Source organism: Triturus cristatus, chromosome 12 (assembly GCF_964204655.1).
Source record: "Triturus cristatus chromosome 12, aTriCri1.1, whole genome shotgun sequence".
Lineage (NCBI taxonomy): Eukaryota > Metazoa > Chordata > Amphibia > Caudata > Salamandridae > Triturus > Triturus cristatus.
The window spans coordinates 662,839,473-662,865,135 of NC_140595.1; the positions used below are offsets into that span (position 1 = coordinate 662,839,473).

Genomic DNA, 25,663 nt, shown 5'->3' on the forward strand with positions numbered 1-25,663 from the left:
ACATGAGTCTTTCTGTATGTTGTTTTCAAGTCATTCTTCCCTGGAGTCACACCTTGCTTTAGGATTGCTTATTGCCAAGCTTCCCTTTCCTGCTTTCATATTATCAAGAAAATATCATGAAGATCATTGAATTATAAATTATTGCCTCACCCCTTCCGATCGCCTGACCAACGCCAGACCAACGCCATTCTCACCCTGCCGGGCAAAGCCAAATAAGCCATGCATATTTACAGTTCCTTTGAAAGGCAGAGCGAGGACTAGGACCTCTGCTCCGACTGAATCTGAATCCACAGAAAGGATGTTATAAGGCCCTACAAATTTCACCAAGGAGATGTGAAATTCTTCCCCCATAAAATACTTTTTTTCCCAGATACCCCGGCTCTTAGGCAAATGAGGTTACTCCTCAAAACCCCACCCCCACTCACCATAAATATCCTTCTCTCCTGCTGTCCATTCAAATGATACAAGGTATCTTGTACATAGAGAGAAAGGGAGAATAGGCAGACTTGTGCTTCAAAGATTTGGTGACCTTGGATGGGTGGGTTTAATGAAGAAGTGAACCTGGTTTCTGGGAAAGGAGTATCGAGATGAAGATGAGGAAAAGTGAACATGGACCACATTCATAGGTTAGAGAAATACATTTAATAGGTTGAATAGTTTTGAAAAGTGAACTTCGAGCAGTAATTGTTGTTTTTTAAATTGCAAATAAATTAAAAATGAATGTGGGATTGGAGGCACACTCTGAGCAGAAAAGCACCATAAGCTGCTATGGTGCAACTCAAGATGGTGAATAGAACCTTTAATATGATGATGCTCTTCTTTTGCTAGTTTTTTCGAGTCACCTTTTATTGTAAGTAGCTGATACAGCATTTTTTGCAGCTCTTCAGTTTATGGTTATCATGTGACAACACTGTTTTCATCATATTTATCATTCTACAAATGTATTTTTAAATGCACTGATGTGGTGTTTGCATGAAATGCAAGATGGCACATCATGGAATGTTTAAACTGAGCATCGCGTAGGATATGTGATATTTGGCACCCAGAGGAGTAGGACACGTAGATCCTATAAGAAGTAAAGACTCTCTAGCAAGGGCCGTCCATACTCTGAGTTTAAACTTTACTTTTTGTGAAATGGTTTATGAAAAACAACACGGCTGCTCCAGGTGAGGCCCAAACTCAAAACCTCAGCATGGCTCAGTACAAGTACTGCTGTATAAGTACCGCGCGCTAACCGATTGCGCCACTGGAGCTCTCTCTTTTCACATCTCCCCAGGTGAGCCATCTACAGCTGACCAAGTAGATGACAGACACTGCTCCATCATTCACTGTGCAAGATCGACTCACATGCTAGCATGTTATCATGACTATTAAAAATACAGTCCAAACGGAATAGATTCTATAATTGTCCTATAACATATGCTCTGTCTATTCAAAACCCCATAGAATTATATCTTGACAGTTCTGACAAAGTCTAGGGGAATCTTATGAATATTTGTAATTAGCACATGGTAAGAATTTCCCAAAAATGAAATGTAGGTCCCTAATTGGGGGAAGACGTGGAATGTGAGATCTTGCCTCAGCTGTTTTTTTTCTTTTTTAGGTACAGTATATTGACACTTCAGTACCTTTTGTGAAGCAAGGTTTCAGATGGGGCTGTAGGGCAGACGAGGTGGCCGAGTGGTTAAGGCGATGGACTGCTAATCCATTGTGCTCTGCACGCGTGGGTTCGAATCCCACCTTCGTCGGAAAGCCATCAGAGTCTCTTTTGATGGCCAGCATTTCTTGTAGTATAATTACACTCTCTTTCAAGACAGAGCCAGGATCCGCTAGATGGGATCATCTGACTGTTCCATTTTAACAAATATGTCAAATAAAGTGAAGTATTTTGTGCGTAATAGAAATTAGATCTTTCATGGAGTTTCCAGAGGATTGCCTTTCACTCACTCCTGGCTTATTAACCAGTTTGGATAAATAGATTGATAAGAAAGCAGCTCTTACTCCTAAAGTTTAGGCCGTCTCAAATGAATGACTGTTAACATATGTCTGCCCCACAGAGACAGATCACTTCTAATAAGTGGGTTCTCTATATGTCACTGATTGCAGACATACTAACTAGAGCTATCGGTATGGTCTTGAATGTGAAAACTCTTATTTTCTCATATGAAAATGTAGTTTTTCATACTTCCAAGAAAAGTGCCTTAAGCATGGTCTTCAATGTGTGCGCGCACGTGGACATTCATATGCAACTACGTTTCCATACAGAGTCTCAAAATCATAGATATATTCATACCTCAGTAAGAATACATGTTGCAATTTACATCCTGCGTGCAGACTGGCCTTGTAGCTCAGTGGCAGAGCACTGGTCTTGTAAACCAGGGGTCATGAGTTCAAGCCTCATTAGGGCCTTTTTACATGAGTCTTTCTGTATGTTGTTTTCAAGTCATTCTTCCCTGGAGTCACACCTTGCTTTAGGATTGCTTATTGCCAAGCTTCCCTTTCCTGCTTTCATATTATCAAGAAAATATCATGAAGATCATTGAATTATAAATTATTGCCTCACCCCTTCCGATCGCCTGACGAACGCCAGACCAACGCCATTCTCACCCTGCCGGGCAAAGCCAAATAAGCCATGCATATTTACAGTTCCTTTGAAAGGCAGAGCGAGGACTAGGACCTCTGTTCCGACTGAATCTGAATCCACAGAAAGGATGTTATAAGGCCCTACAAATTTCACCAAGGAGATGTGAAATTCTTCCCCCATAAAATACTTTTTTTCCCAGATACCCCGGCTCTTAGGCAAATGAGGTTACTCCTCAAAACCCCACCCCCACTCACCATAAATATCCTTCTCTCCTGCTGTCCATTCAAATGATACAAGGTATCTTGTACATAGAGAGAAAGGGAGAATAGGCAGACTTGTGCTTCAAAGATTTGGTGACCTTGGATGGGTGGGTTTAATGAAGAAGTGAACCTGGTTTCTGGGAAAGGAGTATCGAGATGAAGATGAGGAAAAGTGAACATGGACCACATTCATAGGTTAGAGAAATACATTTAATAGGTTGAATGGTTTTGAAAAGTGAACTTCGAGCAGTAATTGTTGTTTTTTAAATTGCAAATAAATTAAAAATGAATGTGGGATTGGAGGCACACTCTGAGCAGAAAAGCACCATAAGCTGCTATGGTGCAACTCAAGATGGTGAATAGAACCTTTAATATGATGATGCTCTTCTTTTGCTAGTTTTTTCGAGTCACCTTTTATTGTAAGTAGCTGATACAGCATTTTTTGCAGCTCTTCAGTTTATGGTTATCATGTGAGAACACTGTTTTCATCATATTTATTATTCTACAAATGTATTTTTAAATGCACTGATGTGGTGTTTGCATGAAATGCAAGATGGCACATCATGGAATGTTTAAACTGAGCATCGCGTAGGATATGTGATATTTGGCACCCAGAGGAGTAGGACACGTAGATCCTATAAGAAGTAAAGACTCTCTAGCAAGGGCCGTCCATACTCTGAGTTTAAACTTTACTTTTTGTGAAATGGTTTATGAAAAACAACACGGCTGCTCCAGGTGAGGCTCGAACTCACAACCTCGGCATGGCTCAGTGCAAGTACTGCTGTATAAGTACCGCGCGCTAACCGATTGCGCCACTGGAGCTCGCTCTTTTCACATCTCCCCAGGTGAGCCATCTACAGCTGACCAAGTAGATGACAGACACTGCTCCATCATTCACTGTGCAAGATCGACTCACATGCTAGCATGTTATCATGACTATTAAAAATACAGTCCAAACGGAATAGATTCTATAATTGTCCTATAACATATGCTCTGTCTATTCAAAACCCCATAGAATTATATCTTGACAGTTCTGACAAAGTCTAGGGGAATCTTATGAATATTTGTAATTAGCACATAGTAAGAATTTCCCAAAAATGAAATGTAGGTCCCTAATTGGGGGAAGACGTGGAATGTGAGATCTTGCCTCAGCTGTTTTTTTTCTTTTTTAGGTACAGTATATTGACACTTCAGTACCTTTTGTGAAGCAAGGTTTCAGATGGGGCTGTAGGGCAGACGAGGTGGCCAAGTGGTTAAGGCGATGGACTGCTAATCCATTGTGCTCTGCACACGTGGGTTCGAATCCCACCTTTGTCGGAAAGCCATCAGAGTCTCTTTTGATGGCCAGCATTTCTTGTAGTATAATTACACTCTCTTTCAAGACAGAGCCAGGATCCGCTAGATGGGATCATCTGACTGTTCCATTTTAACAAATATGTCAAATAAAGTGAAGTATTTTGTGCGTAATAGAAATTAGATCTTTCATGGAGTTTCCAGAGGATTGCCTTTCACTCACTCCTGGCTTATTAACCAGTTTGGATAAATAGATTGATAAGAAAGCAGCTCTTACTCCTAAAGTTTAGGCCGTCTCAAATGAATGACTGTTAACATATGTCTGCCCCACAGAGACAGATCACTTCTAATAAGTGGGTTCTCTATATGTCACTGATTGCAGACATACTAACTAGAGCTATCAGTATGGTCTTGAATGTGAAAACTCTTATTTTCTCATATGAAAATGTAGTTTTTCATACTTCCAAGAAAAGTGCCTTAAGCATGGTCTTCAATGTGTGCGCGCACGTGGACATTCATATGCAACTACGTTTCCATACAGAGTCTCAAAATCATAGATATATTCATACCTCAGTAAGAATACATGTTGCAATTTACATCCTGCGTGCAGACTGGCCTTGTAGCTCAGTGGCAGAGCACTGGTCTTGTAAACCAGCGGTCATGAGTTCAAGCCTCATTAGGGCCTTTTTACATGAGTCTTTCTGTATGTTGTTTTCAAGTCATTCTTCCCTGGAGTCACACCTTGCTTTAGGATTGCTTATTGCCAAGCTTCCCTTTCCTGCTTTCATATTATCAAGAAAATATCATGAAGATCATTGAATTATAAATTATTGCCTCACCCCTTCCGATCGCCTGACCAACGCCAGACCAACGCCATTCTCACCCTGCCGGGCAAAGCCAAATAAGCCATGCATATTTACAGTTCCTTTGAAAGGCAGAGCGAGGACTAGGACCTCTGCTCCGACTGAATCTGAATCCACAGAAAGGATGTTATAAGGCCCTACAAATTTCACCAAGGAGATGTGAAATTCTTCCCCCATAAAATACTTTTTTTCCCAGATACCCCGGCTCTTAGGCAAATGAGGTTACTCCTCAAAACCCCACCCCCACTCACCATAAATATCCTTCTCTCCTGCTGTCCATTCAAATGATACAAGGTATCTTGTACATAGAGAGAAAGGGAGAATAGGCAGACTTGTGCTTCAAAGATTTGGTGACCTTGGATGGGTGGGTTTAATGAAGAAGTGAACCTGGTTTCTGGGAAAGGAGTATCGAGATGAAGATGAGGAAAAGTGAACATGGACCACATTCATAGGTTAGAGAAATACATTTAATAGGTTGAATAGTTTTGAAAAGTGAACTTCGAGCAGTAATTGTTGTTTTTTAAATTGCAAATAAATTAAAAATGAATGTGGGATTGGAGGCACACTCTGAGCAGAAAAGCACCATAAGCTGCTATGGTGCAACTCAAGATGGTGAATAGAACCTTTAATATGATGATGCTCTTCTTTTGCTAGTTTTTTCGAGTCACCTTTTATTGTAAGTAGCTGATACAGCATTTTTTGCAGCTCTTCAGTTTATGGTTATCATGTGAGAACACTGTTTTCATCATATTTATCATTCTACAAATGTATTTTTAAATGCACTGATGTGGTGTTTGCATGAAATGCAAGATGGCACATCATGGAATGTTTAAACTGAGCATCGCGTAGGATATGTGATATTTGGCACCCAGAGGAGTAGGACACGTAGATCCTATAAGAAGTAAAGACTCTCTAGCAAGGGCCGTCCATACTCTGAGTTTAAACTTTACTTTTTGTGAAATGGTTTATGAAAAACAACACGGCTGCTCCAGGTGAGGCTCAAACTCAAAACCTCGGCATGGCTCAGTACAAGTACTGCTGTATAAGTACCGCGCGCTAACCGATTGCGCCACTGGAGCTCTCTCTTTTGACATCTCCCCAGGTGAGCCATCTACAGCTGACCAAGTAGATGACAGACACTGCTCCATCATTCACTGTGCAAGATCGACTCACATGCTAGCATGTTATCATGACTATTAAAAATACAGTCCAAACGGAATAGATTCTATAATTGTCCTATAACATATGCTCTGTCTATTCAAAACCCCATAGAATTATATCTTGACAGTTCTGACAAAGTCTAGGGGAATCTTATGAATATTTGTAATTAGCACATGGTAAGAATTTCCCAAAAATGAAATGTAGGTCCCTAATTGGGGGAAGACGTGGAATGTGAGATCTTGCCTCAGCTGTTTTTTTTCTTTTTTAGGTACAGTATATTGACACTTCAGTACCTTTTGTGAAGCAAGGTTTCAGATGGGGCTGTAGGGCAGACGAGGTGGCCGAGTGGTTAAGGCGATGGACTGCTAATCCATTGTGCTCTGCACGCGTGGGTTCGAATCCCACCTTCGTCGGCAAGCCATCAGATTCTCTTTTGATGGCCAGCATTTCTTGTAGTATAATTACACTCTCTTTCAAGACAGAGCCAGGATCCGCTAGATGGGATCATCTGACTGTTCCATTTTAACAAATATGTCAAATAAAGTGAAGTATTTTGTGCGTAATAGAAATTAGATCTTTCATGGAGTTTCCAGAGGATTGCCTTTCACTCACTCCTGGCTTATTAACCAGTTTGGATAAATAGATTGATAAGAAAGCAGCTCTTACTCCTAAAGTTTAGGCCGTCTCAAATGAATGACTGTTAACATATGTCTGCCCCACAGAGACAGATCACTTCTAATAAGTGGGTTCTCTATATGTCACTGATTGCAGACATACTAACTAGAGCTATCGGTATGGTCTTGAATGTGAAAACTCTTATTTTCTCATATGAAAATGTAGTTTTTCATACTTCCAAGAAAAGTGCCTTAAGCATGGTCTTCAATGTGTGCGCGCACGTGGACATTCATATGCAACTACGTTTCCATACAGAGTCTCAAAATCATAGATATATTCATACCTCAGTAAGAATACATGTTGCAATTTACATCCTGCGTGCAGACTGGCCTTGTAGCTCAGTGGCAGAGCACTGGTCTTGTAAACCAGGGGTCATGAGTTCAAGCCTCATTAGGGCCTTTTTACATGAGTCTTTCTGTATGTTGTTTTCAAGTCATTCTTCCCTGGAGTCACACCTTGCTTTAGGATTGCTTATTGCCAAGCTTCCCTTTCCTGCTTTCATATTATCAAGAAGATATCATGAAGATCATTGAATTATAAATTATTGCCTCACCCCTTCCGATCGCCTGACGAACGCCAGACCAACGCCATTCTCACCCTGCCGGGCAAAGCCAAATAAGCCATGCATATTTACAGTTCCTTTGAAAGGCAGAGCGAGGACTAGGACCTCTGTTCCGACTGAATCTGAATCCACAGAAAGGATGTTATAAGGCCCTACAAATTTCACCAAGGAGATGTGAAATTCTTCCCCCATAAAATACTTTTTTTCCCAGATACCCCGGCTCTTAGGCAAATGAGGTTACTCCTCAAAACCCCACCCCCACTCACCATAAATATCCTTCTCTCCTGCTGTCCATTCAAATGATACAAGGTATCTTGTACATAGAGAGAAAGGGAGAATAGGCAGACTTGTGCTTCAAAGATTTGGTGACCTTGGATGGGTGGGTTGAATGAAGAAGTGAACCTGGTTTCTGGGAAAGGAGTATCGAGATGAAGATGAGGAAAAGTGAACATGGACCACATTCATAGGTTAGAGAAATACATTTAATAGGTTGAATGGTTTTGAAAAGTGAACTTCGAGCAGTAATTGTTGTTTTTTAAATTGCAAATAAATTAAAAATGAATGTGGGATTGGAGGCACACTCTGAGCAGAAAAGCACCATAAGCTGCTATGGTGCAACTCAAGATGGTGAATAGAACCTTTAATATGATGATGCTCTTCTTTTGCTAGTTTTTTCGAGTCACCTTTTATTGTAAGTAGCTGATACAGCATTTTTTGCAGCTCTTCAGTTTATGGTTATCATGTGAGAACACTGTTTTCATCATATTTATTATTCTACAAATGTATTTTTAAATGCACTGATGTGGTGTTTGCATGAAATGCAAGATGGCACATCATGGAATGTTTAAACTGAGCATCGCGTAGGATATGTGATATTTGGCACCCAGAGGAGTAGGACACGTAGATCCTATAAGAAGTAAAGACTCTCTAGCAAGGGCCGTCCATACTCTGAGTTTAAACTTTACTTTTTGTGAAATGGTTTATGAAAAACAACACGGCTGCTCCAGGTGAGGCTCGAACTCACAACCTCGGCATGGCTCAGTGCAAGTACTGCTGTATAAGTACCGCGCGCTAACCGATTGCGCCACTGGAGCTCGCTCTTTTCACATCTCCCCAGGTGAGCCATCTACAGCTGACCAAGTAGATGACAGACACTGCTCCATCATTCACTGTGCAAGATCGACTCACATGCTAGCATGTTATCATGACTATTAAAAATACAGTCCAAACGGAATAGATTCTATAATTGTCCTATAACATATGCTCTGTCTATTCAAAACCCCATAGAATTATATCTTGACAGTTCTGACAAAGTCTAGGGGAATCTTATGAATATTTGTAATTAGCACATAGTAAGAATTTCCCAAAAATGAAATGTAGGTCCCTAATTGGGGGAAGACGTGGAATGTGAGATCTTGCCTCAGCTGTTTTTTTTCTTTTTTAGGTACAGCATATTGACACTTCAGTACCTTTTGTGAAGCAAGGTTTCAGATGGGGCTGTAGGGCAGACGAGGTGGCCGAGTGGTTAAGGCGATGGACTGCTAATCCATTGTGCTCTGCACGCGTGGGTTCGAATCCCACCTTTGTCGGAAAGCCATCAGAGTCTCTTTTGATGGCCAGCATTTCTTGTAGTATAATTACACTCTCTTTCAAGACAGAGCCAGGATCCGCTAGATGGGATCATCTGACTGTTCCATTTTAACAAATATGTCAAATAAAGTGAAGTATTTTGTGCGTAATAGAAATTAGATCTTTCATGGAGTTTCCAGAGGATTGCCTTTCACTCACTCCTGGCTTATTAACCAGTTTGGATAAATAGATTGATAAGAAAGCAGCTCTTACTCCTAAAGTTTAGGCCGTCTCAAATGAATGACTGTTAACATATGTCTGCCCCACAGAGACAGATCACTTCTAATAAGTGGGTTCTCTATATGTCACTGATTGCAGACATACTAACTAGAGCTATCAGTATGGTCTTGAATGTGAAAACTCTTATTTTCTCATATGAAAATGTAGTTTTTCATACTTCCAAGAAAAGTGCCTTAAGCATGGTCTTCAATGTGTGCGCGCACGTGGACATTCATATGCAACTACGTTTCCATACAGAGTCTCAAAATCATAGATATATTCATACCTCAGTAAGAATACATGTTGCAATTTACATCCTGCGTGCAGACTGGCCTTGTAGCTCAGTGGCAGAGCACTGGTCTTGTAAACCAGGGGTCATGAGTTCAAGCCTCATCAGGGCCTTTTTACATGAGTCTTTCTGTATGTTGTTTTCAAGTCATTCTTCCCTGGAGTCACACCTTGCTTTAGGATTGCTTATTGCCAAGCTTCCCTTTCCTGCTTTCATATTATCAAGAAAATATCATGAAGATCATTGAATTATAAATTATAGCCTCACCCCTTCCGATCGCCTGACGAACGCCAGACCAACGCCATTCTCACCCTGCCGGGCAAAGCCAAATAAGCCATGCATATTTACAGTTCCTTTGAAAGGCAGAGCGAGGACTAGGACCTCTGTTCCGACTGAATCTGAATCCACAGAAAGGATGTTATAAGGCCCTACAAATTTCACCAAGGAGATGTGAAATTCTTCCCCCATAAAATACTTTTTTTCCCAGATACCCCGGCTCTTAGGCAAATGAGGTTACTCCTCAAAACCCCACCCCCACTCACCATAAATATCCTTCTCTCCTGCTGTCCATTCAAATGATACAAGGTATCTTGTACATAGAGAGAAAGGGAGAATAGGCAGACTTGTGCTTCAAAGATTTGGTGACCTTGGATGGGTGGGTTGAATGAAGAAGTGAACCTGGTTTCTGGGAAAGGAGTATCGAGATGAAGATGAGGAAAAGTGAACATGGACCACATTCATAGGTTAGAGAAATACATTTAATAGGTTGAATGGTTTTGAAAAGTGAACTTCGAGCAGTAATTGTTGTTTTTTAAATTGCAAATAAATTAAAAATGAATGTGGGATTGGAGGCACACTCTGAGCAGAAAAGCACCATAAGCTGCTATGGTGCAACTCAAGATGGTGAATAGAACCTTTAATATGATGATGCTCTTCTTTTGCTAGTTTTTTCGAGTCACCTTTTATTGTAAGTAGCTGATACAGCATTTTTTGCAGCTCTTCAGTTTATGGTTATCATGTGAGAACACTGTTTTCATCATATTTATTATTCTACAAATGTATTTTTAAATGCACTGATGTGGTGTTTGCATGAAATGCAAGATGGCACATCATGGAATGTTTAAACTGAGCATCGCGTAGGATATGTGATATTTGGCACCCAGAGGAGTAGGACACGTAGATCCTATAAGAAGTAAAGACTCTCTAGCAAGGGCCGTCCATACTCTGAGTTTAAACTTTACTTTTTGTGAAATGGTTTATGAAAAACAACACGGCTGCTCCAGGTGAGGCTTGAACTCACAACCTCGGCATGGCTCAGTGCAAGTACTGCTGAATAAGTACCGCACGCTAACCGATTGCGCCACTGGAGCTCTCTCTTTTCACATCTCCCCAGGTGAGCCATCTACAGCTGACCAAGTAGATGACAGACACTGCTCCATCATTCACTGTGCAAGATCGACTCACATGCTAGCATGTTATCATGACTATTAACAATACAGTCCAAACGGAATAGATTCTATAATTGTCCTATAACATATGCTCTGTCTATTCAAAACCCCATAGAATTATATCTTGACAGTTCTGACAAAGTCTAGGGGAATCTTATGAATATTTGTAATTAGCACATAGTAAGAATTTCCCAAAAATGAAATGTAGGTCCCTAATTGGGGGAAGACGTGGAATGTGAGATCTTGCCTCAGCTGTTTTTTTTCTTTTTTAGGTACAGTATATTGACACTTCAGTACCTTTTGTGAAGCAAGGTTTCAGATGGGGCTGTAGGGCAGACGAGGTGGCCGAGTGGTTAAGGCGATGGACTGCTAATCCATTGTGCTCTGCACGCGTGGGTTCGAATCCCACCTTTGTCGGAAAGCCATCAGAGTCTCTTTTGATGGCCAGCATTTCTTGTAGTATAATTACACTCTCTTTCAAGACAGAGCCAGGATCCGCTAGATGGGATCATCTGACTGTTCCATTTTAACAAATATGTCAAATAAAGTGAAGTATTTTGTGCGTAATAGAAATTAGATCTTTCATGGAGTTTCCAGAGGATTGCCTTTCACTCACTCCTGGCTTATTAACCAGTTTGGATAAATAGATTGATAAGAAAGCAGCTCTTACTCCTAAAGTTTAGGCCGTCTCAAATGAATGACTGTTAACATATGTCTGCCCCACAGAGACAGATCACTTCTAATAAGTGGGTTCTCTATATGTCACTGATTGCAGACATACTAACTAGAGCTATCAGTATGGTCTTGAATGTGAAAACTCTTATTTTCTCATATGAAAATGTAGTTTTTCATACTTCCAAGAAAAGTGCCTTAAGCATGGTCTTCAATGTGTGCGCGCACGTGGACATTCATATGCAACTACGTTTCCATACAGAGTCTCAAAATCATAGATATATTCATACCTCAGTAAGAATACATGTTGCAATTTACATCCTGCGTGCAGACTGGCCTTGTAGCTCAGTGGCAGAGCACTGGTCTTGTAAACCAGGGGTCATGAGTTCAAGCCTCATCAGGGCCTTTTTACATGAGTCTTTCTGTATGTTGTTTTCAAGTCATTCTTCCCTGGAGTCACACCTTGCTTTAGGATTGCTTATTGCCAAGCTTCCCTTTCCTGCTTTCATATTATCAAGAAAATATCATGAAGATCATTGAATTATAAATTATAGCCTCACCCCTTCCGATCGCCTGACGAACGCCAGACCAACGCCATTCTCACCCTGCCGGGCAAAGCCAAATAAGCCATGCATATTTACAGTTCCTTTGAAAGGCAGAGCGAGGACTAGGACCTCTGTTCCGACTGAATCTGAATCCACAGAAAGGATGTTATAAGGCCCTACAAATTTCACCAAGGAGATGTGAAATTCTTCCCCCATAAAATACTTTTTTTCCCAGATACCCCGGCTCTTAGGCAAATGAGGTTACTCCTCAAAACCCCACCCCCACTCACCATAAATATCCTTCTCTCCTGCTGTCCATTCAAATGATACAAGGTATCTTGTACATAGAGAGAAAGGGAGAATAGGCAGACTTGTGCTTCAAAGATTTGGTGACCTTGGATGGGTGGGTTGAATGAAGAAGTGAACCTGGTTTCTGGGAAAGGAGTATCGAGATGAAGATGAGGAAAAGTGAACATGGACCACATTCATAGGTTAGAGAAATACATTTAATAGGTTGAATGGTTTTGAAAAGTGAACTTCGAGCAGTAATTGTTGTTTTTTAAATTGCAAATAAATTAAAAATGAATGTGGGATTGGAGGCACACTCTGAGCAGAAAAGCACCATAAGCTGCTATGGTGCAACTCAAGATGGTGAATAGAACCTTTAATATGATGATGCTCTTCTTTTGCTAGTTTTTTCGAGTCACCTTTTATTGTAAGTAGCTGATACAGCATTTTTTGCAGCTCTTCAGTTTATGGTTATCATGTGAGAACACTGTTTTCATCATATTTATTATTCTACAAATGTATTTTTAAATGCACTGATGTGGTGTTTGCATGAAATGCAAGATGGCACATCATGGAATGTTTAAACTGAGCATCGCGTAGGATATGTGATATTTGGCACCCAGAGGAGTAGGACACGTAGATCCTATAAGAAGTAAAGACTCTCTAGCAAGGGCCGTCCATACTCTGAGTTTAAACTTTACTTTTTGTGAAATGGTTTATGAAAAACAACACGGCTGCTCCAGGTGAGGCTCAAACTCACAACCTCGGCATGGCTCAGTGCAAGTACTGCTGTATAAGTACCGCGCGCTAACCGATTGCGCCACTGGAGCTCGCTCTTTTCACATCTCCCCAGGTGAGCCATCTACAGCTGACCAAGTAGATGACAGACACTGCTCCATCATTCACTGTGCAAGATCGACTCACATGCTAGCATGTTATCATGACTATTAAAAATACAGTCCAAACGGAATAGATTCTATAATTGTCCTATAACATATGCTCTGTCTATTCAAAACCCCATAGAATTATATCTTGACAGTTCTGACAAAGTCTAGGGGAATCTTATGAATATTTGTAATTAGCACATAGTAAGAATTTCCCAAAAATGAAATGTAGGTCCCTAATTGGGGGAAGACGTGGAATGTGAGATCTTGCCTCAGCTATTTTTTTTCTTTTTTAGGTACAGTATATTGACACTTCAGTACCTTTTGTGAAGCAAGGTTTCAGATGGGGCTGTAGGGCAGACGAGGTGGCCGAGTGGTTAAGGCGATGGACTGCTAATCCATTGTGCTCTGCACGCGTGGGTTCGAATCCCACCTTTGTCGGAAAGCCATCAGAGTCTCTTTTGATGGCCAGCATTTCTTGTAGTATAATTACACTCTCTTTCAAGACAGAGCCAGGATCCGCTAGATGGGATCATCTGACTGTTCCATTTTAACAAATATGTCAAATAAAGTGAAGTATTTTGTGCGTAATAGAAATTAGATCTTTCATGGAGTTTCCAGAGGATTGCCTTTCACTCACTCCTGGCTTATTAACCAGTTTGGATAAATAGATTGATAAGAAAGCAGCTCTTACTCCTAAAGTTTAGGCCGTCTCAAATGAATGACTGTTAACATATGTCTGCCCCACAGAGACAGATCACTTCTAATAAGTGGGTTCTCTATATGTCACTGATTGCAGACATACTAACTAGAGCTATCAGTATGGTCTTGAATGTGAAAACTCTTATTTTCTCATATGAAAATGTAGTTTTTCATACTTCCAAGAAAAGTGCCTTAAGCATGGTCTTCAATGTGTGCGCGCACGTGGACATTCATATGCAACTACGTTTCCATACAGAGTCTCAAAATCATAGATATATTCATACCTCAGTAAGAATACATGTTGCAATTTACATCCTGCGTGCAGACTGGCCTTGTAGCTCAGTGGCAGAGCACTGGTCTTGTAAACCAGCGGTCATGAGTTCAAGCCTCATTAGGGCCTTTTTACATGAGTCTTTCTGTATGTTGTTTTCAAGTCATTCTTCCCTGGAGTCACACCTTGCTTTAGGATTGCTTATTGCCAAGCTTCCCTTTCCTGCTTTCATATTATCAAGAAAATATCATGAAGATCATTGAATTATAAATTATTGCCTCACCCCTTCCGATCGCCTGACCAACGCCAGACCAACGCCATTCTCACCCTGCCGGGCAAAGCCAAATAAGCCATGCATATTTACAGTTCCTTTGAAAGGCAGAGCGAGGACTAGGACCTCTGCTCCGACTGAATCTGAATCCACAGAAAGGATGTTATAAGGCCCTACAAATTTCACCAAGGAGATGTGAAATTCTTCCCCCATAAAATACTTTTTTTCCCAGATACCCCGGCTCTTAGGCAAATGAGGTTACTCCTCAAAACCCCACCCCCACTCACCATAAATATCCTTCTCTCCTGCTGTCCATTCAAATGATACAAGGTATCTTGTACATAGAGAGAAAGGGAGAATAGGCAGACTTGTGCTTCAAAGATTTGGTGACCTTGGATGGGTGGGTTTAATGAAGAAGTGAACCTGGTTTCTGGGAAAGGAGTATCGAGATGAAGATGAGGAAAAGTGAACATGGACCACATTCATAGGTTAGAGAAATACATTTAATAGGTTGAATAGTTTTGAAAAGTGAACTTCGAGCAGTAATTGTTGTTTTTTAAATTGCAAATAAATTAAAAATGAATGTGGGATTGGAGGCACACTCTGAGCAGAAAAGCACCATAAGCTGCTATGGTGCAACTCAAGATGGTGAATAGAACCTTTAATATGATGATGCTCTTCTTTTGCTAGTTTTTTCGAGTCACCTTTTATTGTAAGTAGCTGATACAGCATTTTTTGCAGCTCTTCAGTTTATGGTTATCATGTGACAACACTGTTTTCATCATATTTATCATTCTACAAATGTATTTTTAAATGCACTGATGTGGTGTTTGCATGAAATGCAAGATGGCACATCATGGAATGTTTAAACTGAGCATCGCGTAGGATATGTGATATTTGGCACCCAGAGGAGTAGGACACGTAGATCCTATAAGAAGTAAAGACTCTCTAGCAAGGGCCGTCCATACTCTGAGTTTAAACTTTACTTTTTGTGAAATGGTTTATGAAAAACAACACGGCTGCTCCAGGTGAGGCCCAAACTCAAAACCTCAGCATGGCTCAGTACAAGTACTGCTGTATAAGTACCGCGCGCTAACCGATTGCGCCACTGGAGCTCTCTCTTTTCACATCTCCCCAGGTGAGCCATCTACAGCTGACCAAGTAGATGACAGACACTGCTCCATCATTCACTGTGCAAGATCGACTCACATGCTAGCATGTTATCATGACTATTAAAAATACAGTCCAAACGGAATAGATTCTATAATTGTCCTATAACATATGCTCTGTCTATTCAAAACCCCATAGAATTATATCTTGACAGTTCTGACAAAGTCTAGGGGAATCTTATGAATATTTGTAATTAGCACATGGTAAGAATTTCCCAAAAATGAAATGTAGGTCCCTAATTGGGGGAAGACGTGGAATGTGAGATCTTGCCTCAGCTGTTTTTTTTCTTTTTTAGGTACAGTATATTGACACTTCAGTACCTTTTGTGAAGCAAGGTTTCAGATGGGGCTGTAGGGCAGACGAGGTGGCCGAGTGGTTAAGGCGATGGACTGCTAATCCATTGTGCTCTGCACGCGTGGGTTCGAATCCCACCTTCGTCGGAAAGCCATCAGAGTCTCTTTTGATGGCCAGCATTTCTTGTAGTATAATTACACTCTCTTTCAAGACAGAGCCAGGATCCGCTAGATGGGATCATCTGACTGTTCCATTTTAACAAATATGTCAAATAAAGTGAAGTATTTTGTGCGTAATAGAAATTAGATCTTTCATGGAGTTTCCAGAGGATTGCCTTTCACTCACTCCTGGCTTATTAACCAGTTTGGATAAATAGATTGATAAGAAAGCAGCTCTTACTCCTAAAGTTTAGGCCGTCTCAAATGAATGACTGTTAACATATGTCTGCCCCACAGAGACAGATCACTTCTAATAAGTGGGTTCTCTATATGTCACTGATTGCAGACATACTAACTAGAGCTATCGGTATGGTCTTGAATGTGAAAACTCTTATTTTCTCATATGAAAATGTAGTTTTTCATACTTCCAAGAAAAGTGCCTTAAGCATGGTCTTCAATGTGTGCGCGCACGTGGACATTCATATGCAACTACGTTTCCATACAGAGTCTCAAAATCATAGATATATTCATACCTCAGTAAGAATACATGTTGCAATTTACATCCTGCGTGCAGACTGGCCTTGTAGCTCAGTGGCAGAGCACTGGTCTTGTAAACCAGGGGTCATGAGTTCAAGCCTCATCAGGGCCTTTTTACATGAGTCTTTCTGTATGTTGTTTTCAAGTCATTCTTCCCTGGAGTCACACCTTGCTTTAGGATTGCTTATTGCCAAGCTTCCCTTTCCTGCTTTCATATTATCAAGAAAATATCATGAAGATCATTGAATTATAAATTATAGCCTCACCCCTTCCGATCGCCTGACGAACGCCAGACCAACGCCATTCTCACCCTGCCGGGCAAAGCCAAATAAGCCATGCATATTTACAGTTCCTTTGAAAGGCAGAGCGAGGACTAGGACCTCTGTTCCGACTGAATCTGAATCCACAGAAAGGATGTTATAAGGCCCTACAAATTTCACCAAGGAGATGTGAAATTCTTCCCCCATAAAATACTTTTTTTCCCAGATACCCCGGCTCTTAGGCAAATGAGGTTACTCCTCAAAACCCCACCCCCACTCACCATAAATATCCTTCTCTCCTGCTGTCCATTCAAATGATACAAGGTATCTTGTACATAGAGAGAAAGGGAGAATAGGCAGACTTGTGCTTCAAAGATTTGGTGACCTTGGATGGGTGGGTTGAATGAAGAAGTGAACCTGGTTTCTGGGAAAGGAGTATCGAGATGAAGATGAGGAAAAGTGAACATGGACCACATTCATAGGTTAGAGAAATACATTTAATAGGTTGAATGGTTTTGAAAAGTGAACTTCGAGCAGTAATTGTTGTTTTTTAAATTGCAAATAAATTAAAAATGAATGTGGGATTGGAGGCACACTCTGAGCAGAAAAGCACCATAAGCTGCTATGGTGCAACTCAAGATGGTGAATAGAACCTTTAATATGATGATGCTCTTCTTTTGCTAGTTTTTTCGAGTCACCTTTTATTGTAAGTAGCTGATACAGCATTTTTTGCAGCTCTTCAGTTTATGGTTATCATGTGAGAACACTGTTTTCATCATATTTATTATTCTACAAATGTATTTTTAAATGCACTGATGTGGTGTTTGCATGAAATGCAAGATGGCACATCATGGAATGTTTAAACTGAGCATCGCGTAGGATATGTGATATTTGGCACCCAGAGGAGTAGGACACGTAGATCCTATAAGAAGTAGAGACTCTCTAGCAAGGGCCGTCCATACTCTGAGTTTAAACTTTACTTTTTGTGAAATGGTTTATGAAAAACAACACGGCTGCTCCAGGTGAGGCCCAAACTCAAAACCTCAGCATGGCTCAGTACAAGTACTGCTGTATAAGTACCGCGCGCTAACCGATTGCGCCACTGGAGCTCTCTCTTTTCACATCTCCCCAGGTGAGCCATCTACAGCTGACCAAGTAGATGACAGACACTGCTCCATCATTCACTGTGCAAGATCGACTCACATGCTAGCATGTTATCATGACTATTAAAAATACAGTCCAAACGGAATAGATTCTATAATTGTCCTATAACATATGCTCTGTCTATTCAAAACCCCATAGAATTATATCTTGACAGTTCTGACAAAGTCTAGGGGAATCTTATGAATATTTGTAATTAGCACATGGTAAGAATTTCCCAAAAATGAAATGTAGGTCCCTAATTGGGGGAAGACGTGGAATGTGAGATCTTGCCTCAGCTGTTTTTTTTCTTTTTTAGGTACAGTATATTGACACTTCAGTACCTTTTGTGAAGCAAGGTTTCAGATGGGGCTGTAGGGCAGACGAGGTGGCCGAGTGGTTAAGGCGATGGACTGCTAATCCATTGTGCTCTGCACGCGTGGGTTCGAATCCCACCTTCGTCGGAAAGCCATCAGAGTCTCTTTTGATGGCCAGCATTTCTTGTAGTATAATTACACTCTCTTTCAAGACAGAGCCAGGATCCGCTAGATGGGATCATCTGACTGTTCCATTTTAACAAATATGTCAAATAAAGTGAAGTATTTTGTGCGTAATAGAAATTAGATCTTTCATGGAGTTTCCAGAGGATTGCCTTTCACTCACTCCTGGCTTATTAACCAGTTTGGATAAATAGATTGATAAGAAAGCAGCTCTTACTCCTAAAGTTTAGGCCGTCTCAAATGAATGACTGTTAACATATGTCTGCCCCACAGAGACAGATCACTTCTAATAAGTGGGTTCTCTATATGTCACTGATTGCAGACATACTAACTAGAGCTATCGGTATGGTCTTGAATGTGAAAACTCTTATTTTCTCATATGAAAATGTAGTTTTTCATACTTCCAAGAAAAGTGCCTTAAGCATGGTCTTCAATGTGTGCGCGCACGTGGACATTCATATGCAACTACGTTTCCATACAGAGTCTCAAAATCATAGATATATTCATACCTCAGTAAGAATACATGTTGCAATTTACATCCTGCGTGCAGACTGGCCTTGTAGCTCAGTGGCAGAGCACTGGTCTTGTAAACCAGGGGTCATGAGTTCAAGCCTCATCAGGGCCTTTTTACATGAGTCTTTCTGTATGTTGTTTTCAAGTCATTCTTCCCTGGAGTCACACCTTGCTTTAGGATTGCTTATTGCCAAGCTTCCCTTTCCTGCTTTCATATTATCAAGAAAATATCATGAAGATCATTGAATTATAAATTATAGCCTCACCCCTTCCGATCGCCTGACGAACGCCAGACCAACGCCATTCTCACCCTGCCGGGCAAAGCCAAATAAGCCATGCATATTTACAGTTCCTTTGAAAGGCAGAGCGAGGACTAGGACCTCTGTTCCGACTGAATCTGAATCCACAGAAAGGATGTTATAAGGCCCTACAAATTTCACCAAGGAGATGTGAAATTCTTCCCCCATAAAATACTTTTTTTCCCAGATACCCCGGCTCTTAGGCAAATGAGGTTACTCCTCAAAACCCCACCCCCACTCACCATAAATATCCTTCTCTCCTGCTGTCCATTCAAATGATACAAGGTATCTTGTACATAGAGAGAAAGGGAGAATAGGCAGACTTGTGCTTCAAAGATTTGGTGACCTTGGATGGGTGGGTTGAATGAAGAAGTGAACCTGGTTTCTGGGAAAGGAGTATCGAGATGAAGATGAGGAAAAGTGAACATGGACCACATTCATAGGTTAGAGAAATACATTTAATAGGTTGAATGGTTTTGAAAAGTGAACTTCGAGCAGTAATTGTTGTTTTTTAAATTGCAAATAAATTAAAAATGAATGTGGGATTGGAGGCACACTCTGAGCAGAAAAGCACCATAAGCTGCTATGGTGCAACTCAAGATGGTGAATAGAACCTTTAATATGATGATGCTCTTCTTTTGCTAGTTTTTTCGAGTCACCTTTTATTGTAAGTAGCTGATACAGCATTTTTTGCAGCTCTTCAGTTTATGGTTATCATGTGAGAACACTGTTTTCATCATATTTATTATTCTACAAATGTATTTTTAAATGCACTGATGTGGTGTTTGCATGAAATGCAAGATGGCACATCATGGAATGTTTAAACTGAGCATCGCGTAGGATATGTGATATTTGGCACCCAGAGGAGTAGGACACGTAGATCCTATAAGAAGTAAAGACTCTCTAGCAAGGGCCGTCCATACTCTGAGTTTAAACTTTACTTTTTGTGAAATGGTTTATGAAAAACAACACGGCTGCTCCAGGTGAGGCTCGAACTCACAACCTCGGCATGGCTCAGTGCAAGTACTGCTGAATAAGTACCGCACGCTAACCGATTGCGCCACTGGAGCTCTCTCTTTTCACATCTCCCCAGGTGAGCCATCTACAGCTGACCAAGTAGATGACAGACACTGCTCCATCATTCACTGTGCAAGATCGACTCACATGCTAGCATGTTATCATGACTATTAACAATACAGTCCAAACGGAATAGATTCTATAATTGTCCTATAACATATGCTCTGTCTATTCAAAACCCCATAGAATTATATCTTGACAGTTCTGACAAAGTCTAGGGGAATCTTATGAATATTTGTAATTAGCACATAGTAAGAATTTCCCAAAAATGAAATGTAGGTCCCTAATTGGGGGAAGACGTGGAATGTGAGATCTTGCCTCAGCTGTTTTTTTTCTTTTTTAAGTACAGTATATTGACACTTCAGTACCTTTTGTGAAGCAAGGTTTCAGATGGGGCTGTAGGGCAGACGAGGTGGCCGAGTGGTTAAGGCGATGGACTGCTAATCCATTGTGCTCTGCACGCGTGGGTTCGAATCCCACCTTCGTCGGAAAGCCATCAGAGTCTCTTTTGATGGCCAGCATTTCTTGTAGTATAATTACACTCTCTTTCAAGACAGAGCCAGGATCCGCTAGATGGGATCATCTGACTGTTCCAGTTTAACAAATATGTCAAATAAAGTGAAGTATTTTGTGCGTAATAGAAATTAGATCTTTCATGGAGTTTCCAGAGGATTGCCTTTCACTCACTCCTGGCTTATTAACCAGTTTGGATAAATAGATTGATAAGAAAGCAGCTCTTACTCCTAAAGTTTAGGCCGTCTCAAATGAATGACTGTTAACATATGTCTGCCCCACAGAGACAGATCACTTCTAATAAGTGGGTTCTCTATATGTCACTGATTGCAGACATACTAACTAGAGCTATCGGTATGGTCTTGAATGTGAAAACTCTTATTTTCTCATATGAAAATGTAGTTTTTCATACTTCCATGAAAAGTGCCTTAAGCATGGTCTTCAATGTGTGCGCGCACGTGGACATTCATATGCAACTACGTTTCCATACAGAGTCTCAAAATCATAGATATATTCATACCTCAGTAAGAATACATGTTGCAATTTATATCCTGCGTGCAGACTGGCCTTGTAGCTCAGTGGCAGAGCACTGGTCTTGTAAACTAGGGGTCATGAGTTCAAGCCTCATCAGGGCCTTTTTACATGAGTCTTTCTGTATGTTGTTTTCAAGTCATTCTTCCCTGGAGTCACACCTTGCTTTAGGATTGCTTATTGCCAAGCTTCCCTTTCCTGCTTTCATATTATCAAGAAAATATCATGAAGATCATTGAATTATAAATTATTGCCTCACCCCTTCCGATCGCCTGACAAACGCCATTCTCACCCTGCCGGGCAAAGCCAAATAAGCCATGCATATTTACAGTTCCTTTGAAAGGCAGAGCGAGGACTAGGACCTCTGTTCCGACTGAATCTGCATCCACAGAAAGGATGTTATAAGGCCCTACAAATTTCACCAAGGAGATGTGAAATTCTTCCCCCATAAAATACTTTTTTTCCCAGATACCCCGGCTCTTAGGCAAATGAGGTTACTCCTCAAAACCCCACCCCCACTCACCATAAATATCCTTCTCTCCTGCTGTCCATTCAAATGATACAAGGTATCTTGTACATAGAGAGAAAGGGAGAATAGGCAGACTTGTGCTTCAAAGATTTGGTGACCTTGGATGGGTGGGTTTAATGAAGAAGTGAACCTGGTTTCTGGGAAAGGAGTATCGAGATGAAGATGAGGAAAAGTGAACATGGACCACATTCATAGGTTAGAGAAATACATTTAATAGGTTGAATGGTTTTGAAAAGTGAACTTCGAGCAGTAATTGTTGTTTTTTAAATTGCAAATAAATTAAAAATGAATGTGGGATTGGAGGCACACTCTGAGCAGAAAAGCACCATAAGCTGCTATGGTGCAACTCAAGATGGTGAATAGAACCTTTAATATGATGATGCTCTTCTTTTGCTAGTTTTTTCGAGTCACCTTTTATTGTAAGTAGCTGATACAGCATTTTTTGCAGCTCTTCAGTTTATGGTTATCATGTGAGAACACTGTTTTCATCATATTTATTATTCTACAAATGTATTTTTAAATGCACTGATGTGGTGTTTGCATGAAATGCAAGATGGCACATCATGGAATGTTTAAACTGAGCATCGCGTAGGATATGTGATATTTGGCACCCAGAGGAGTAGGACACGTAGATCCTATAAGAAGTAAAGACTCTCTAGCAAGGGCCGTCCATACTCTGAGTTTAAACTTTACTTTTTGTGAAATGGTTTATGAAAAACAACACGGCTGCTCCAGGTGAGGCTCGAACTCACAACCTCGGCATGGCTCAGTGCAAGTACTGCTGTATAAGTACCGCGCGCTAACCGATTGCGCCACTGGAGCTCGCTCTTTTCACATCTCCCCAGGTGAGCCATCTACAGCTGACCAAGTAGATGACAGACACTGCTCCATCATTCACTGTGCAAGATGGACTCACATGCTAGCATGTTATCATGACTATTAAAAATACAGTCCAAACGGAATAGATTCTATAATTGTCCTATAACATATGCTCTGTCTATTCAAAACCCCATAGAATTATATCTTGACAGTTCTGACAAAGTCTAGGGGAATCTTATGAATATTTGTAATTAGCACATAGTAAGAATTTCCCAAAAATGAAATGTAGGTCCCTAATTGGGGGAAGACGTGGAATGTGAGATCTTGCCTCAGCTGTTTTTTTTCTTTTTTAGGTACAGTATATTGACACTTCAGTACCTTTTGTGAAGCAAGGTTTCAGATGGGGCTGTAGGGCAGACGAGGTGGCCGAGTGGTTAAGGCGATGGACTGCTAATCCATTGTGCTCTGCACGCGTGGGTTCGAATCCCACCTTTGTCGGAAAGCCATCAGAGTCTCTTTTGATGGCCAGCATTTCTTGTAGTATAATTACACTCTCTTTCAAGACAGAGCCAGGATCCGCTAGATGGGATCATCTGACTGTTCCATTTTAACAAATATGTCAAATAAAGTGAAGTATTTTGTGCGTAATAGAAATTAGATCTTTCATGGAGTTTCCAGAGGATTGCCTTTCACTCACTCCTGGCTTATTAACCAGTTTGGATAAATAGATTGATAAGAAAGCAGCTCTTACTCCTAAAGTTTAGGCCGTCTCAAATGAATGACTGTTAACATATGTCTGCCCCACAGAGACAGATCACTTCTAATAAGTGGGTTCTCTATATGTCACTGATTGCAGACATACTAACTAGAGCTATCAGTATGGTCTTGAATGTGAAAACTCTTATTTTCTCATATGAAAATGTAGTTTTTCATACTTCCAAGAAAAGTGCCTTAAGCATGGTCTTCAATGTGTGCGCGCACGTGGCCATTCATATGCAACTACGTTTCCATACAGAGTCTCAAAATCATAGATATATTCATACCTCAGTAAGAATACATGTTGCAATTTACATCCTGCGTGCAGACTGGCCTTGTACCTCAGTGGCAGAGCACTGGTCTTGTAAACCAGGGGTCATGAGTTCAAGCCTCTTTAGGGCCTTTTTACATGAGTCTTTCTGTATGTTGTTTTCAAGTCATTCTTCCCTGGAGTCACACCTTGCTTTAGGATTGCTTATTGCCAAGCTTCCCTTTCCTGCTTTCATATTATCAAGAAAATATCATGAAGATCATTGAATTATAAATTATTGCCTCACCCCTTCCGATCGCCTGACCAACGCCAGACCAACGCCATTCTCACCCTGCCAGGCAAAGCCAAATAAGCCATGCATATTTACAGTTCCTTTGAAAGGCAGAGCGAGGACTAGGACCTCTGCTCCGACTGAATCTGAATCCACAGAAAGGATGTTATAAGGCCCTACAAATTTCACCAAGGAGATGTGAAATTCTTCCCCCATAAAATACTTTTTTTCCCAGATACCCCGGCTCTTAGGCAAATGAGGTTACTCCTCAAAACCCCACCCCCACTCACCATAAATATCCTTCTCTCCTGCTGTCCATTCAAATGATACAAGGTATCTTGTACATAGAGAGAAAGGGAGAATAGGCAGACTTGTGCTTCAAAGATTTGGTGACCTTGGATGGGTGGGTTTAATGAAGAAGTGAACCTGGTTTCTGGGAAAGGAGTATCGAGATGAAGATGAGGAAAAGTGAACATGGACCACATTCATAGGTTAGAGAAATACATTTAATAGGTTGAATGGTTTTGAAAAGTGAACTTCGAGCAGTAATTGTTGTTTTTTAAATGGCAAATAAATTAAAAATGAATGTGGGATTGGAGGCACACTCTGAGCAGAAAAGCACCATAAGCTGCTATGGTGCAACTCAAGATGGTGAATAGAACCTTTAATATGATGATGCTCTTCTTTTGCTAGTTTTTTCGAGTCACCTTTTATTGTAAGTAGCTGATACAGCATTTTTTGCAGCTCTTCAGTTTATGGTTATCATGTGAGAACACTGTTTTCATCATATTTATTATTCTACAAATGTATTTTTAAATGCACTGATGTGGTGTTTGCATGAAATGCAAGATGGCACATCATGGAATGTTTAAACTGAGCATCGCGTAGGATATGTGATATTTGGCACCCAGAGGAGTAGGACACGTAGATCCTATAAGAAGTAAAGACTCTCTAGCAAGGGCCGTCCATACTCTGAGTTTAAACTTTACTTTTTGTGAAATGGTTTATGAAAAACAACACGGCTGCTCCAGGTGAGGCTCGAACTCACAACCTCGGCATGGCTCAGTGCAAGTACTGCTGTATAAGTACCGCGCGCTAACCGATTGCGCCACTGGAGCTCTCTCTTTTCACATCTCCCCAGGTGAGCCATCTACAGCTGACCAAGTAGATGACAGACACTGCTCCATCATTCACTGTGCAAGATCGACTCACATGCTAGCATGTTATCATGACTATTAAAAATACAGTCCAAACGGAATAGATTCTATAATTGTCCTATAACATATGCTCTGTCTATTCAAAACCCCATAGAATTATATCTTGACAGTTCTGACAAAGTCTAGGGGAATCTTATGAATATTTGTAATTAGCACATAGTAAGAATTTCCCAAAAATGAAATGTAGGTCCC

At 40.7% G+C, this 25,663-nt stretch overlaps 18 non-coding genes across 18 annotated transcripts; 13 read left to right on the top strand and 5 right to left on the bottom strand.

Annotated features, from left to right (window-relative positions):
- The first annotated feature begins 1,666 nt into the window (after nucleotides 1-1,666).
- TRNAS-GCU (transfer RNA serine (anticodon GCU)) lies at nucleotides 1,667-1,748 on the top strand. Its single transcript has one exon. It is a non-coding gene; the product is annotated as a tRNA-Ser (tRNA).
- Nucleotides 1,749-3,571: 1,823 nt separating this feature from the next.
- TRNAI-UAU (transfer RNA isoleucine (anticodon UAU)) lies at nucleotides 3,572-3,666 on the bottom strand. The gene is made up of 2 exons: nucleotides 3,629-3,666; nucleotides 3,572-3,607 (listed from the first exon to the last, which is right to left on the bottom strand). It is a non-coding gene; the product is annotated as a tRNA-Ile (tRNA).
- A 2,826-nt stretch (nucleotides 3,667-6,492) lies between these two features.
- TRNAS-GCU (transfer RNA serine (anticodon GCU)) lies at nucleotides 6,493-6,574 on the top strand. Its single transcript has one exon. It is a non-coding gene; the product is annotated as a tRNA-Ser (tRNA).
- Nucleotides 6,575-8,397: 1,823 nt separating this feature from the next.
- Nucleotides 8,398-8,492, bottom strand: TRNAI-UAU (transfer RNA isoleucine (anticodon UAU)). The gene is made up of 2 exons: nucleotides 8,455-8,492; nucleotides 8,398-8,433 (listed from the first exon to the last, which is right to left on the bottom strand). It is a non-coding gene; the product is annotated as a tRNA-Ile (tRNA).
- Nucleotides 8,493-8,905: 413 nt separating this feature from the next.
- TRNAS-GCU (transfer RNA serine (anticodon GCU)) lies at nucleotides 8,906-8,987 on the top strand. Its single transcript has one exon. It is a non-coding gene; the product is annotated as a tRNA-Ser (tRNA).
- A 589-nt stretch (nucleotides 8,988-9,576) lies between these two features.
- On the top strand, nucleotides 9,577-9,648 carry TRNAT-UGU (transfer RNA threonine (anticodon UGU)). The gene has a single exon. It is a non-coding gene; the product is annotated as a tRNA-Thr (tRNA).
- A 1,670-nt stretch (nucleotides 9,649-11,318) lies between these two features.
- On the top strand, nucleotides 11,319-11,400 carry TRNAS-GCU (transfer RNA serine (anticodon GCU)). Its single transcript has one exon. It is a non-coding gene; the product is annotated as a tRNA-Ser (tRNA).
- Nucleotides 11,401-11,989: 589 nt separating this feature from the next.
- Nucleotides 11,990-12,061, top strand: TRNAT-UGU (transfer RNA threonine (anticodon UGU)). The gene has a single exon. It is a non-coding gene; the product is annotated as a tRNA-Thr (tRNA).
- A 1,162-nt stretch (nucleotides 12,062-13,223) lies between these two features.
- Nucleotides 13,224-13,318, bottom strand: TRNAI-UAU (transfer RNA isoleucine (anticodon UAU)). The gene is made up of 2 exons: nucleotides 13,281-13,318; nucleotides 13,224-13,259 (listed from the first exon to the last, which is right to left on the bottom strand). It is a non-coding gene; the product is annotated as a tRNA-Ile (tRNA).
- A 413-nt stretch (nucleotides 13,319-13,731) lies between these two features.
- Nucleotides 13,732-13,813, top strand: TRNAS-GCU (transfer RNA serine (anticodon GCU)). Its single transcript has one exon. It is a non-coding gene; the product is annotated as a tRNA-Ser (tRNA).
- A 2,331-nt stretch (nucleotides 13,814-16,144) lies between these two features.
- On the top strand, nucleotides 16,145-16,226 carry TRNAS-GCU (transfer RNA serine (anticodon GCU)). Its single transcript has one exon. It is a non-coding gene; the product is annotated as a tRNA-Ser (tRNA).
- Nucleotides 16,227-16,815: 589 nt separating this feature from the next.
- On the top strand, nucleotides 16,816-16,887 carry TRNAT-UGU (transfer RNA threonine (anticodon UGU)). Its single transcript has one exon. It is a non-coding gene; the product is annotated as a tRNA-Thr (tRNA).
- A 1,670-nt stretch (nucleotides 16,888-18,557) lies between these two features.
- On the top strand, nucleotides 18,558-18,639 carry TRNAS-GCU (transfer RNA serine (anticodon GCU)). Its single transcript has one exon. It is a non-coding gene; the product is annotated as a tRNA-Ser (tRNA).
- Nucleotides 18,640-19,228: 589 nt separating this feature from the next.
- Nucleotides 19,229-19,300, top strand: TRNAT-UGU (transfer RNA threonine (anticodon UGU)). The gene has a single exon. It is a non-coding gene; the product is annotated as a tRNA-Thr (tRNA).
- Nucleotides 19,301-20,970: 1,670 nt separating this feature from the next.
- On the top strand, nucleotides 20,971-21,052 carry TRNAS-GCU (transfer RNA serine (anticodon GCU)). The gene has a single exon. It is a non-coding gene; the product is annotated as a tRNA-Ser (tRNA).
- A 1,812-nt stretch (nucleotides 21,053-22,864) lies between these two features.
- On the bottom strand, nucleotides 22,865-22,959 carry TRNAI-UAU (transfer RNA isoleucine (anticodon UAU)). The gene is made up of 2 exons: nucleotides 22,922-22,959; nucleotides 22,865-22,900 (listed from the first exon to the last, which is right to left on the bottom strand). It is a non-coding gene; the product is annotated as a tRNA-Ile (tRNA).
- A 413-nt stretch (nucleotides 22,960-23,372) lies between these two features.
- Nucleotides 23,373-23,454, top strand: TRNAS-GCU (transfer RNA serine (anticodon GCU)). Its single transcript has one exon. It is a non-coding gene; the product is annotated as a tRNA-Ser (tRNA).
- Nucleotides 23,455-25,277: 1,823 nt separating this feature from the next.
- TRNAI-UAU (transfer RNA isoleucine (anticodon UAU)) lies at nucleotides 25,278-25,372 on the bottom strand. The gene is made up of 2 exons: nucleotides 25,335-25,372; nucleotides 25,278-25,313 (listed from the first exon to the last, which is right to left on the bottom strand). It is a non-coding gene; the product is annotated as a tRNA-Ile (tRNA).
- Nucleotides 25,373-25,663: the final 291 nt, after the last annotated feature.